Source organism: Schistocerca piceifrons, chromosome 6, assembly GCF_021461385.2.
Source record: "Schistocerca piceifrons isolate TAMUIC-IGC-003096 chromosome 6, iqSchPice1.1, whole genome shotgun sequence".
Lineage (NCBI taxonomy): Eukaryota > Metazoa > Arthropoda > Insecta > Orthoptera > Acrididae > Schistocerca > Schistocerca piceifrons.
In genome coordinates, this window is record NC_060143.1 from 321,938,116 (window position 1) to 321,952,397 (window position 14,282).

At 42.4% G+C, this 14,282-nt stretch overlaps 1 protein-coding gene and 1 pseudogene across 3 annotated transcripts in view; both read left to right on the forward strand.

Moving 5' to 3' along the window:
- Window positions 1–14,282, forward strand: part of LOC124802849 (sodium-coupled monocarboxylate transporter 1-like) — a 235,068-nt gene that overhangs the window by 145,196 nt on the left and 75,590 nt on the right. The gene's annotated exons all lie outside the window — the stretch shown is intronic.
- Window positions 2,786–2,903, forward strand: LOC124803932 (annotated as a pseudogene).

Sequence of the window (14,282 nt, forward strand, 5' to 3'; positions counted from 1 at the left end):
AATTTCTACATCCTCAAAATTGGCAATTATTCTGACTGCAAAACTTGTTGAACCTAATCGCTTCACGAGATCCAAAATATGAATTTTCCTATTAAGATTTTCATCTATATGTACACCCAAAAACTTAGTATGCTCTACCCTGGCTACTGACTTCTTTTGATGTGTTATGTTTATTGAAGCGATTATACTTTTTGCAGCAGAAAATCGGATGTACTGTGTTTTTTCGAAGTTCAAAGCAAGCCCATTCGCAGAAAACCAATTAAAAACTTTTCCAAAGACCTTATTTGTATCATTTTCTATCAGGCTTTCTTTTATTGGATTAATAATTGTGCTTGTATCATCAGCAAACAGTATCAGTTCAGCAGCTTGTTTCACATAAGAAGGGAGATCATTCACATGTATCAAGAACAGGAGGGGAACCATGATCGAACCTTGCGAAACACCTAATGTAATTTCACCCCAGTTAGATGAAGTGTCAAACTCCTTTGAATCACTTGAAGCATATAAAGAGACTTTTTGCTTCCTGTTCTGTAGATATGACTTATACCACTCATATGCTGTACCATTTATACCATAGAATTGTAATTTCTCTAACATAATGTCATGGTTCACACAATCAAATGCTTTGGATAGGTCACAGAATATTCCTACTGGTGACATTTTACTATTTAGAGACTATTATGTGGACAGTGAAATTTTATATTGCTGTCTCAGTGGAACAGCATTTCTGAAATTCGAATTGTGATTTACTAAGTATCCCATTACTGTTGAGATGGCTAACCACTCTTGAGTGCATTTATTATCTCGGCTGATCAGAATTAATAAGTAAGCTTGTCTTTCTAGCAGAATTCGGTGCTTCGAACTGCTATTTCAAAAAATCTAATATCCAGTGCGATATCGCAGGATTATCACCAGTTCTTTCAATAAAATCCCGATTGTGAATGAAGTGAGTGTTGTTGTAAAGGTCACTATCGATTTTCATGATTTTTAGCTGTGGATATTACTGCACGGGAATAGCAAACGAGTGGTGGCCTTAAATTTGACACTCTCATTTCAGAAATTATAAAATTCGTTTCTTTGTTATCTGTGATTATAGCCCCGCTTTAATTAAGCTTATAACCACTGTCACCTGCACCCCCAAGTTTCTTTCTGCTTTGGATATTATTAAAACTATTGTGTCCACACTGGTCCACAATGCCCGATAGTATTGAATTAACAATCAATAAATATTATAAAAATGGATGTATGTATTATGTATGTATTCGTGTGGATATATATGTTCCACATCTCCTCCTAAACCACTGGACTGATTTCAACCATACTTGGTACACATCTCACTTACTGTCAGCAGAGAGTCCCTGTGAGAGTAAGAACGACTTACCTAGCTAACAAAGTGGCGGAGATCGAAATGCAGTATAGCACACGACGCGCCAATATCCATACTTTATTTACCCAGTATTTAAGAATAAAAGCACTTAGGGACTTGCAACATACTTTACACATAATATCAAACCTTGCGAAACTTTTTCTCACTGACAACCCCCACAACATGATGAAAGGAAAGAAGTTTATCGCTTACAATATTCTAGTTGATCATGCAGTATAATTGCCGCATGAAACATGACGTTATAATTTTTTACTTCTTTAGTACCAACTGCATTTCCGACACATTTTACAGACTATTCACGTATACCAGTGTACGCACCAGCAAAATTATATCATTGTAAGACACATAATTCAGGAGATAAGAAGTCAAAACTGACAGGCGTGAAAAACTGCAGCATTATGTGTGACGTTCTATTTATTAGTTCTCTACGACAAACTCTATTCACAAAGCATTACACGTACAGTAGTCACGTGTACCACTGTTTGTACCTCCAAAATTATATCTTTGTACAACACATAGTTCAGGGGATACGACTCCATAAACATTGAACTACATGAACTATGAAAGTGCAGGGGAAAATTCGCTAGAGGTGCAGGTGAAAATATGGGTACAAATACGTGTGAAATATGTTCAGTCTCGTATATTTGAGATGTGAGTAGATGAGAAAATCGACGAGTAAAAAACTCATCCTAAACCCCTGCAACGATATCAGCCTTATTTGGTACAGATATTAGTTACCATCCAGGAAAGAAATACTGTGAGGGTAAGAACCACCAGCCTCCTACTGTGGTGGGGGTGATGACATGGAGAGAGAAGGATGAGGAGGAGATGGATAGACAAAGATGGGGAAAGAGAAGATGGACGCAGATAGGAGAAGGAGGAGGAGGACAGAGGGAGGGCAGGGGGAAACAGACAGAGAAAGGAAAGAGGAGGTAGTGGACAGAGACAGAGGAGAGGAGGAGATGGACAGAGAAAGGAAAGAGGGATTAAAGGAGAGAGGACAGTGGGAGGAGGAGGAAGTGACTAGGTGGGGGAGAAGGAGATTGACAGAGGGGGAAGGAGCAAATGGACAGACAGAGGACCAGCAGATCAACAGAGAGAGGGGGAGGGGGAGGGGAGCAGATAGAGGGAATAGTAGGAGTGCATAGACAGAGAGGGGAGCAGTAGGAGATGGAGACAGGGGCGGTGGAGGAGGTAGGCAGAGAGAGGGGAAGGAGATGGACAGAGAGGGGAGGGGAAAGAAAAGTAGACTAATAGAAGATTGGAATAAACACATAACCAGGCAGTACCAGGTACTTGTCTAGTATACCTATAAAAGAAATGTCATCAGTCACATCATAGCCAGCTTCTATTTGTCTTACATTTAAATTAATATTCTAGCTGCTACGGCTAGTACAAGGCAACGGCCTTTCCGCAGTTGGTACACCGGTTCCCGTCAGATCACCGAAGTTAAGTGCTGTCGGGCGTGGCAAGCACTTGCATGGGTGACCATCCTAGCCGTCATGCGCTGTTGCCATTTTTTGGGGTGCATTCAGCCTCGTGATTCTAATTGAGGAGCTACTCGACCGAATAGTAGCGGTTCCGGTCAAAGAAAACCATCATAGCGACTGGGAGAATTGTGTGCTGACCACACACTCCTCCTATCCACATCCTCATCTGAGGATGACATGGCGGTCGGATGGTCCCGATGGACCACTTGTGGCCTGAAGACAGAGTGCTTTTACTTCTAGTACAAGTGTTGAATACTAGTGAGATGACACTCAGACTAAAATTATCAGCGACCCACGACATAAATAGCTGTCACTATCCTAGCTCCTGATACAGCCGGTAGGTTCAAACTGTCATGCGGCCAGACGCGCTCCTGTGAGTTATACTGATTCTTAACAGAGGATGTGAAGTAGGATCTTCCGTCCTGCCCACGAAGGGCTGTCTTTAGTGGTCCAGGTGGTTAGCGTTTACGTTTTATTTAAACACGTGACAGTCAGGAACAAGTGGAAAAACTGTGTGGATCTTAGTACGAGTATTAACTATATAAAAGCGTGGTTTGCATACCGATAAAGAGATATACTAATGGGAATCGTATCAATCTCTGAAGTTATTGTTATCGGCACCTTAGCGGCCCACCGAACGTCCACCTCCTCACTCTGGTGTGATCAGGGTGACACATACTTAAAATACTAACTGATGTTGGTAGCTTGCTGCACATCAACCAATTCACGGTATTGATTGATTCAATGTAACCTGATGTGATGCCAGAAACGTTAAGTAATGCGTCCGACCAGCAGCATCTCAAGTCATATTGCATTGAAACTGCTATGACAAGCATGTGTCAGTCACGAAGATCTTATTACGATGTGGGAAAAATAAAATTGTGAATCAGTTAGAAAATCCGTTTAAGAACTCCACATCATGTCATACAAAATAACGGGGCCTTCAGAAACCTAAATCTTCACTCACACGCTTGATTCAAGGCACCTGTGCAGACTTAATAATTTCGAGGGAAAAGAAAGCATAGCATATGATAACTCGGTGCGGGGATTATGATAGTCTTTGAGTCGAGCAGTATCAACAGAGGCTCAGTCTGTCTGCCATCAAAAGCAAATACTGTCACAACAGGAGGAAATGTGATATGGCACTAATCTAAATGTGTAGCGGCTTAAAAGAGTGTGAGGCAACAAACAGCAGCACAGAAAATCTAAGGGAACCTGGATGTGAACAGGGAGCATTGTCCCTGATAGTTTGAAAGTGTATTACTCTTGATCCGTGACACACTTTATGCCAAAACTGAATAGTATTTGGTGAATCAATATTAGATAACGTGTTTATTTAGGTGTGATAGTTCATCTATTACAACAGTTTAACTACATGATGAATTATGAAAGCGAGTTCAGTGCCGTTATTTGATAGATCGTGCGTCTAATATCACCAAAACTGTGAAAGAGTGCTCTCGACATATATGAACATAGAAATATACGATACCTACCTTCTTGTACCCGTGGTCTAGGGGTAGCGTCTTTGATTTATAATCAAAACGTCTTCGGTCCCGGGTTCGATCCCCGCCACTGCCTAAATTTTGATAAATAATCAGCATTGGCGGCCGAAGACTTCCGGCATAAGAAGTCAGCCTCATTCTGCCAACGACCTTGTCAAAGAGGGCGGAGGAGCGGATAGAGGTTCAGGGCACTCTCTTGTCCTAGGGGTGGGAAATTGCCCCTAAAGGCGGAAGAATCAGCAATGATCAACGACATGAGGATGCAGAAGGCAATGGAAACCAATGCATTAAAGATACGTACTGTGTATCCACAGGACATGTGGCCTGTAATTGAAGAAGTGTCATGATGATCTCTCCATTGGCAAAAGATTCCGGAATAGTCCCCCATTCGGATCTCCGGGAGGGGACTGCCAAGTGGGAGGTTACCATGAGAAAAAGATGGAATAATCTACGAAAGGATAACGTTCTGCAAGTCGGGACGTGGAATGTCAGAAGCTTGAACGTGGTAGGGAAACTAGAAAATCTGAAAAGGGAAATGCAAAGGCTTAATCTAGATATAGTAGGGGTCAGTGAAGTGAAGTGGAAGGAAGACAAGGATTTCTGGTCAGATGAGTATCGGGTAATATCAACAGCAGCAGAAAATGGTATAACAGGTGTAGGATTCGTTATGAATAGGAAGGTAGGGCAGAGGGTGTGTTACTGTGAGCAGTTCAGTGACCGGGTTGTTCTAATCAGAATCGACAGCAGACCAACACCGACAACGATAGTTCAGGTATACATGCCGACGTCGCAAGCTGAAGATGAACAGATAGAGAAAGTGAATGAGGATATTGAAAGGGTAATGCAGTATGTAAAGGGGGACGAAAATCTAATAGTCATGGGCGACTGGAATGCAGTTGTAGGGGAAGGAGTAGAAGAAAAGGATACAGGAGAATATGGACTTGGGACAAGGTATGAAAGAGGAGAAAGAATAGTTGAGTTCTGTAACAAGTTTCAGCTAGTAATAGCGAATACCCTGTTCAAGAATCACAAGAGGAGGAGGTATACTTGGAAAAGGCCGGGAGATACGGGAAGATTTCAATTAGATTACATCATGGTCAGACAGAGATTCCGAAATCAGATACTGGACTGTAAGGCGTACCCAGGAGGAGATATAGACTCAGATCACAATATAGTAGTGGTGAAGAGTAGGCTGAAGTTCAAGACATTAGTCAGGAAGAATCAATACGCAAAGAAGTGGGATACGGAAGTACTAAGGAATCACGAGATACGTTTGAAGTTCTCTAACGCTATAGATACAGCAATAAGGAACAGCGCAATAGGTAGTACAGTTGAAGAGGAATGGACGTCTCTAAAAAGGGCCATCACAGAAGTTGGGAAGGAAAACATAGGTACAAAGAAGGTAGCTGCGAAGAAACCATGGGTAACAGAAGAAATACTTCAGTTGATTGATGAAAGGAGGAAATACAAACATGTTCCGGGAAAATCAGGAATACAGAAATACAAGTCGCTGAGGAATGAAATAAATAGGAAGTGCAGGGAAGCTAAGACGAAATGGCTGCAGGAAAAATGTGAAGACATCGGAAAAGATATGATTGTCGGAAGGACAGACTCAGCATACAGGAAAGTCAAAACAACCTTTGGTGACATTAAAAGCAACGGTGGTAACATTAAGAGTGCAACGGGAATTCCACTGTTAAATGCAGAGGAGAGAGCAGATAGGTGGAAAGAATACATTGAAAGCCTCTATGAGGGTGAAGATTTGTCCGATGTGATAGAAGAACAAACAGGAGTCGATTTAGAAGAGATAGGGGATCCAGTATTAGAATCGGAATTTAAAAGAGCTTTGGAGGACTTACGATCAAATAAGGCAGAAGGGATAGATAACATTCCATCAGAATTTCTAAAATCATTGGGGGAAGTGGCAACAAAACGACTACTCACGTTGGTGTGTAGAATATATGAGTCTGGCGACATACCATCTGACTTTCGGAAAAGCATCATCCACACAATTCCGAAGATGGCAAGAGCTGACAAGTGCGAGAATTATCGCACAATCAGCTTAACAGCTGCTTACAAGAATAATATACGGAAGAATGGAAAAGAAAATTGAGAATGCGCTAGGTGACGATCAGTTTGGCTTTAGGAAAAGTAAAGGGACGAGAGAGGCAATTCTGACGTTACGGCTAATAATGGAAGCAAGGCTAAAGAAAAATCAAGACACTTTTATAGGATTTGTCGACCTGGAAAAAGCGTTCGACAATATAAAATGGTGCAAGCTGTTCGAGATTCTGAAAAAAGTTGGGGTAAGCTATAGGGAGAGACGGGTCATATACAATATGTACAACAACCAAGAGGGAATAATAAGAGTGGACGATCAAGAACGAAGTGCTCGTATTAAGAAGGGTGTAAGACAAGGCTGTAGCCTTTCGCCTCTACTCTTCAATCTGTACATCGGGGAAGCAATGATGGAAATAAAAGAAAGGTTCAGGAGTGGAATTAAAATACAAGGTGAAAGGATATCAATTATACGATTCGCTGATGACATTGTTATCCTGAGTGAAAGTGAAGAAGAATTAAATGATCTGCTGAACGGAATGAACAGTCTAATGAGTACACAGTAAATCGGAGAAAGACGAAGGTAATGAGAAGTAGTAGAAATGAGAACAGCGAGAAACTTAACACAGGATTGATAGTCACGATGTCAATGAAGTTAAGGAATTCTGCTACCTAGGCAGTAAAATAACCAATGACGGACGGAGCAAGGAGGATATCAAAAGCAAACTCGCTATGGCAAAAAAGGCATTTCTGGCCAAGAGAAGTCTACTAATATCAAATACCGGCCTTAATTTGAGGAAGAAATTTCTGAGGACGTACGTCTGGAGTACAGCATTGTATGGTAGTGAAACATGGACTGTGAGAAAACCGGAACAGAAGAGAATCGAAGCATTTGAGATGTGGTGCTATAGACGAATGTTCAAAATTAGGTGGACTGATAAGGTAAGGAATGAGGAGGTTCTACGCAGAATCGGAGAGGAAAGGAATATGTGGAAAACACTGATAAGGAGAAGGGACAGGATGATAGGACATCTGCTAATATGTGAGGGAATGACTTCCATGGTACTAGAGGGAGCTGTAGAGGGCAAAAACTGTAGAGGAAGACAGAGATTGGAATACGTGAAGCAAATAATTGAGGACGTAGGTTGCAAGTGCTACTCTGAGATGAAGAGGTTAGCACAGGAAAGGAATTCGTGGCGGGCCGCATCAAACCAGTCAGTAGACTGATGACCAAAAAAAAACCTTCTTGTGTTTTGGAATATATTTGAGAAAATGACAAAAAATTGTTTCACATACTTATTATTTAGTTCATGAACGCCCACCAATGAATAATTTGTAGTGTACGCACATCAGGACATTACTAACAAGAACTAGGAATAATACAAATATACCATCATAGTACTCATGGTGAATACAACTGAAACCATTGTGAAGATATATGTATCTTCACCGAAACTTTTCAAAACATTCTTTCTGTGCATTCCTGTTGTGTATCCTTGATCACGAGCCTATTCTCTGTCATCGGCACTCCTTTCCAAGAGATAGTTCCCTACTCTGGACTCCCTGGTAGCGATTTTACGACATCTTTCTACTTCAGTCGTTTGCTGAAAATCCATAGCGATTAAGGTTCTTGTCAAGTTACTCACTGCCTGGCTGACTAAATTGTCCATTTTTTAGTCCTGCTAATCACACCATCATTCAAACATATTGCATCCTTTACTCCAGTTCTGAGAACTTTCCCAATAACGACAGTTTTCGGTTGTCGATGTTACGTCTAGCTGTTGAAACTTTTCTTCAGTTTTGTATTCTGTATTGTAGACTTAAAACAATAAATTTGGAATATGCAAGATTCCCGTCAATTGGCGTTATTGCTTCCATACAAGCAGTAATCTGTACATCGAAGAAATACTCATGGACATAAAAGAAAGATGCAGCGGCAGGATTTACAATCGGCGTGAAATGATACGAATAATAATTTCCACTGATGGCATTGCTATCCTCAGTGAAAGTCAGAAGAAATTGCAAGATGGTTAATAGAATGAACAGTCGAATGACGACAGAATATGGATTGAGGGTAAAACGAAGAAAGCTAAAGCAAGAGAAGTAGCAGGAATGAAATAATTGCCGGCCGGTGTGGCCGTGCGGTTAAAGGCGCTTCAGTCTGGAACCGCGTGACCGCTACGGTCGCAGGTTCGAATCCTGCCTCGGGCATGGATGTGTGTGTTGTCCTTAGGTTAGTTAGGTTCCATTAGTTCTACGTTCTAGGCGACTGATGACCTCAGAAGTTAAGTCGCATAGTTCTCAGAGCCATTTGAACCATTTGAATGAAATAATTGATAAACTTAACTTTGAAATTAATGACCACACGGTAGGCGGAGTGACGGAATTCTTCTACCATGGATGCAAAGTAAGACACAATGGAATGAAACAAGGAAGACATAAAAAGAAGACTGTCATGGATAAAGTGGGCATTACTCGCCAAAATAGATCTACCAGTACCAAATATAGGCCTTAATCTGACGAAGAAATTTATGAGAACATGCGTTTGGAGCATAGCGTTGTGTGGAAGTTAATCGTGGAATGTGAGAAAACTGAAAAGCAAGAGAACTAAAGCGTTTGAGATGTGGTACTAGAGAAGGATGTTGAAAATTTGATGAATCTATAAAGAAATGAGGTTCACCGCAGAAAATGCGAGGAGAGGACTATATGGGAAACACTGACAAGATGACGCTGGGATAGGAAACAGGACGTCAGGAAATCTGGTCCATGGTAATTGAGACAGCTGTAGAAGGTAAAAACTGTAGGGGAAGACAAAAGTTGGAACTCATCCAAAAAATAGTAGAGGACATGGGTTGCAAGTGCTACTCTGTGTTGAAGAGGTTGACAAAGGAGCTGAATTCATGGCGTGCCGCTTCAAACCAAATTGCCTGTAGCACCAGTCGTCCACTTGGGTCAGTGGGTCAAGAAGCTACCCTTCTAGGATGCTTGTTCCGGTCTGCAGAATTTTTCGAGCATCAATTTTCACAGACAACTTCTGTCATGTTCTGCAAATCTATAACACCCACATTACTAAACGGCTAAGCAAAGCAGTTACAGTTCCTAGTTGCAGGTTGCCTGTCAAATGCCTTTCACAGACAACAAACATTTGATTTTCAGTATTTCTTACAACTATTGATTAATTTAATAATTTAAAGTGCTGTCGTAATCTACTCATTAAGAAGTATAATTTTCCGTTAAAGATTTAATAAGACAAGTCTTGAAGTATATGCAAAATTAATCATTGTACGTCATACAGTTCAGGTAAAGCGACGTCATGAAAACAGAGATGCGAGACAAAGAGCTTTTCTTAAGACGAAGCGCAATGTACCCAGACTGTAGACATCCATTATCTAACAATGAGAACACTTAATTTCTTCCAACAAACATTTTTTGGTTTACCTGTTTTGATTCTGACTTTTTCCTTAATCTACGGCTGAATAATCCTAAACTAATAAAACCAATATCATTAGCGTTTGCGTCTTCAACCATGGATGTTTTACATGCTTAACATCAAATATTTAACATATTAACTCAGTTATACAGAAATCAGACGACTGAAATTGATTTAGACATGCGGATTCGATTCTTTAAAGAGTCAGTGTTTGGGGTTACTGGTTTCTTGTAACTGCTAGCCCATATTGATGAGTCAAATAGTTTGTTTCATACCATGTAAGATGACCAGCCTTCCTAAATATTTTCCATGTATAATTTTCTTATCACTCAATTAATTACACAGCTTCCTCAACCTGAGTCCTAATATCTTTTGCAAGTCACTTGAACAATACAGCCCCTTTACACTACCGGCCATTAAAATTGCTACACCAATAAGAAATGCAGATGATAAATGGGTATTCATTGGACAAATATATTATACTACAACTGACATGTGATTACATTTTCACGCAATTTGGGTGAATAGATGCTGAGAAATCAGTACCCGGAACAACCACCTCTGGCCGTAATAAAGGCCTTGATACGCCTGGGCATTGAGTCAAACAGAACTTGGATGGCGTGTACAGGTACAGCTGCCCACGCAGCTTCAACACGATACCACAGTTCATCTTGAGTAGTGGCTGGCGTATGTGACGAACCAGTTGCTCAGCCACCATTGACCAGACGTTTTCAATTGGTGAGAGATCTGGAGAATGTGCTGGCCAGGGCAGAACTCGAACATTTTCTGTATCCAGAAAGGCCCGTACAGGACCTGCAACATGCGGTCATGCATTATCCTGCTGAAATGTAGGGTTTCGCAGGGATCGAATGAAGGGCAGAGCCACGGGTCCTAACACATCTGAATTGTAACGTCCACTGTTCAGAGTGCCGTCAATGCGAAGAAGAGGTGACCGAGACGTGTAACCAATGGCACACCGTACCATCACGCCGGGTGATACGCCAGTATGGCGATGACGAATACACTCTTCCAGTGTGCGTTCACCGCGATGTCGCCAAACACGGATGCGACCATCATGATGCTGTAAATAAAACCTGGATTTATCCGAAAAAATGACGTTTTGCCATTCGTGCACCAAGTTCGTCGTTGAGTACATCATCGCAGGCGCTCCTGTCTCTGAGCGTCAAGGATAACCGCAGCCATGGTCTCCGAGCTGATATTCCATACTGCTGCAAACGTCATCGAACTGTTCGTGCAGATAGTGGTTGTATTGCAAACGTCCCCATCTGTTTAATCAGGGATCGAGACGTGGCTGCTGATGCGTTCCAGCCATGCGGATAAGATGCCTGTCATCTCGACTGCTAGTGATACGAGGCCGTTGGGATCCAGCACGGCGTTACGTATTACCCTCCTGAACCTACCGATTTCATATTCTGCTAAAAGTCATTGGATCTCGAGCAACGCGAGCAGCAATGTCGCGATACGATGAACCGCAATCGCGATAGGCTACAACCCGCCCTTATTAAAGTCGGAAACGTGATGGTACGCATTTCTCCTCCTTATACGAGGCATCACAACAACGTTTCACCAGGCAACGCCGGTCAACTGCTGTTTGTGTATGAGAAATCGGTTGGACACTTTCCTCATGTCAGAACGTTGTAGGTGTCGGCACCGGCGCCAACCTTGTGTGAATGCTCTGAAAAGCTAATCATTTTCATATCACAGCATCTTCTTCCTGTCGGTTAAATTTCGCGTCTGTAGCACGTCATCTTCGTGATGTAGCAATTTTAATGCCCAGTAGTGTATTTAAGACCATCCCATGGTTCCAGTCACATTAATTGAGTCTCTGTCAAAAGCCTGAATAACTTCTTTTAGACGGCGGACTGCTTGGAGAAATTCAGAAATAGAGTCTGAGAGGTTCTGGAAGGTACCGACAGGGATGTGAAGTCATGTCGACTTCTGTGCCGCGGCTAGCTGCACTAGGTTTCTCGGTTGAGGACCCGTGGTGTGAAGAGTCCGCTCGAAGTGGTCCCATAGATTCTAGATCGTGGAAGTTTGGTGGCCAAGGGAATATGGCAAATTCACCCTGGTGCTCTTCGAATCACGCACGCACATTGCAATCTGCGTGAGATGTTGCATTGTCCTGCAGGTAGAGGCCATCGTGCTGAGAAAAAACGAATCGCATGTAGGGGTGGACATGGTCCCGAAGGATATACGCATGCTTGTGTTGATCCATTGTCCCTTCCAGAATGACGACATCACCTAGGGAATTCCCTCCAGCATGGACCCTTCCGACGATTGTTGCAAGGTGTCCGTTTTCAGACGTTTCACGCAGTACACGCCAACGGACATCTGTGCAATGGAACATAAAATGTGATTCATCTAAAAGGCGACCTGTCGCCACTCAGTGGACGTCCAGTTGCGGTACTGGCGTCAAAATTTCCGTCTTCGTCGCCGGTGAACGGCAGTCAGCACGAGCACGTGAACCAGACGCCTGCTGCAGAGGCCCATTCGCAGCTACGTTCACTGAATGGTCGCTGAGGAGACACTGTTGGTAGCCCTTTAGTTTACTTGGGCGATCAGTTGCTCAACAGTTGCATATCTGTCGGCCGCACACATCTCTGCAGTCATCGTTCACCCCGTTTGGCATCACAGTTACCTCGGCGCCGATTTTGGCTAGCGTGATTTCGTCATGCAAAGTAGACTTTAACCACAGGAGCAGGGGAACAGTTTACAAACTTAGCCGTTTCGGAAATGCTTCCACCCTTGGTCCGAAAGTGAACAATGATGCCTGAGACGCCCCGCTATACCCGCGGGAAAGGGGCCAAAATAAGGTGCTGACAGAAATTTAAAAGGCACTTTAATTTAAAAACGGCTGAAGGCCAATATCAGAAATTTAAAAGGCAAGTCATATCTTACAACAGTTGTTTATTTAGGCTGAAGGCTCAAAATAATCTGAAATTTTCAGAGCAAACAATTTGAATTCAAAATCGGCTGAAAGCCCAAGACTTAAGGCTAAACAGCATTTAAAAAAATTTTCTTAAAAAAAACAAGACCTTACGTAAAACAGTCCTTCATTAGGTAAAACTTAAGCAAAACAGAAATTTAAAAGCAAAGCCTTATCTTAAAACAGTTCCTTAGTTAGGCTGAAGGTCCAAAGAATCAGACACTTCAAGAGCAAAGTTAAATTCAAATCGGCTGAAGGCCTAACACTTAAAATTCATTAACATTAATTTTTTTTAAATACCAAAGGCCTTACATAAATCAGTTGCTTGAACTAGGCTGAAGGTCTTAAAAGCAAAACTACTCAAACTCAAAATCGGCTGTAGGCCCAACACTTAAAATTCAATAAGATTAAAACCTTTAAAATGGCAAAGATCTTACGTCAAACAGTTCTTTAAATTAGGCTGAAGGCCTAAAGAATCTTACGCCTGAAGAGAAAAACAAACTTCATTTTTTAAAAAAATCGGCTAGAAGCCATAGAAGTACAAACAACAAGCACAAATTTTTAAAAAAGGGCAGTACACCCAACGGCGCTCATGTGGTCGAGGGTCGGCCTGGAATTCAAACGCTAACGATTGCTTAGGTGAGACAGGCAGCCGGGCCAACCATTCTCAATCCGACGGCAACCCAACCGACAAACAGTCAACAGACCAATGATCAAGTTCCGCTCCACACTTGCAACAAAACTCAAACGATTCTTACAACGAAGACTCGAACAACAACAAGAACGGATCACAGACAATCAATAAGCGGTGGACGACACAAATATACGTCGTCTAATCAGAAGACTGACCAAACGGCCAAGAAAGGTCGTTGCCACTCAAATGTGAGTATCGGCAATAGTCGGGCGAGTGGTGGCTATCCTGTCCTTCCTCGCTACTCCACTCCAACCGCCAATTCAGAGCCGGTACGCTGACAACATTTGAATTAACTTGTTAGTCAAAACCACATAAACTACACACAGTTTCACGAACACTCTCACGAAGAACTAGACGATGCCAACGGCAGGGACTGTGCAGTAACAAGAACGAATCATGAGTCGGCACACACACCCAACAAATAAGCGATCGCCAGCCAAATACAAGTTGTCCGACAAGACGACCGACCGACGATCAACCAAAGTCGTTCCCAACTCAAATCACGTGTGTTGGTAATCATCGGCGAGTGATAGCTATCCGCGCCTCCCAGGCGCTGCATGCCCCACTGGTGCTACGACGTGACTGCACCAATAGACCAACTGCTACACATCAGCACGGAGACAACACTAAAATAACTGGGCAATCGACATCACAGGCTACACACCATTTCACAAACACTTGGACGAAGAATGCGATCAATGCTACAGCAGTGACTGTGCAAACACAAGGACGAACCAAGTTGAACACACACCGCCGACCCAAAAGCAATCGGCG